The sequence below is a fragment of the Impatiens glandulifera genome, chromosome 1, assembly GCF_907164915.1.
Source record: "Impatiens glandulifera chromosome 1, dImpGla2.1, whole genome shotgun sequence".
NCBI classification, from domain to species: domain Eukaryota; kingdom Viridiplantae; phylum Streptophyta; class Magnoliopsida; order Ericales; family Balsaminaceae; genus Impatiens; species Impatiens glandulifera.
This window is the reverse complement of record NC_061862.1, coordinates 7900056-7901488: the sequence shown is the minus strand read 5'-3', so window position 1 is coordinate 7901488 and position 1433 is coordinate 7900056.

Below are 1433 nucleotides of genomic sequence, written 5' to 3'. Positions count from 1 at the left end.
AATGTTAGTTTTATAGTGATTTATATTTTCGTGAATTGTATTGGTTTGGGAATTAGAAATATTTTTGGGTTGCTTGAAATTTGAGAAATAGAAATATAGTTTTAGTTTGAAATTATAGAAATATTTCATTTTTCTGCATATTCTCTTAATTATTTGATCTACTCTTTTATAAGAAAATCATATAAGCTTATTTTGTTGTCATTGCGGTGACAAAAACAAATGGGGGCGGTTTCACTCATTATGTTGCCTTTATAAATTGAAATTTTGGACATAGAAAAATGTTGAATATAAAATTATTGAAAAAAATGTTCGACAAAATTTTATATATGCGTAATCTCTTTACAATAACGGCTCCTGACAATGAAGTTTCTCTCTTCCCTGGATGATTCTAGGGGCCGATTTTGTCGCGAGGGCGATCTGAAAATCATTAATGTTTCTCGTAATAACAGAATTATAAAGGATCCGAGATCCAGAATAAATGATGTCAATCAAGGTATGATTTCTATGCATTCTAGCAATAATCTTGGTATAGACCATACTTATGGTAATGAGAATCCTCTGGCATTAAGGTAGATAAGACAAAAACTAGTGTGGAAGAACTTTTATCTAAATGTTAAAATAGATACGATTGTACAAAATAATGTTGTTACTGTTGTCATACAAATTATATCTTCAATATAGCTGTTGGAGTTTGTCCCATTGGGGTAGCAATTATCTAAATGCAAGTGTGAATGCTAAAGAAAGTGCTAGTCAGATCGTCTGTAATGGTTAAGGTACCACGCTAACGAAAGCAACCTGAGCAGAACTTGAACAATGAGAATCTTCAAGACAATTATGAAATAATAATGGCTAGTCTAACCTTTCTACTTACAGCTGGAAGATGTTTGGATGACACTACTATTAGAACCAGTCTACCATGTGTATCGACTTGTTCTGCTTGACTCTTCGTTCTAAAAAATGTTAAATGTAAACAAACTCCATTTACATGCAAGGAGAGAGAATTATAATAGAAGATAAGGAATATAGACGAGACAGATTGAATCAGAAATGGGGAGCAGAAGAACGGAGGTGCTGAGTCCCATTCCATTAGGAAGAAATAAAAAATTATTACGGTTTGTTATTGTTTTTGTTATCATTTGGATAAATCTTTGTTTTGTTGATGACTCTTTTATCTCAAGGCAAAAGCTGCCTTGTCTTGATTGAACCCTTGTATCTCTTTTCCTTTTTGGGTTTTATTAAATGACAATAAGTAATTTCCCCAAACAAACAAAAATTCAGAAATTATTACATCATATTTGCCTTATCTATTTATACTATTCATGTATGGACACTTATAAACAATTAGTAACTACTTCTTTAATCTTGTACACTACTAACAACTTTTATAATCTTCTATGAGGCTGAATCTTTCGTGTATATGCATTGTTGACTTT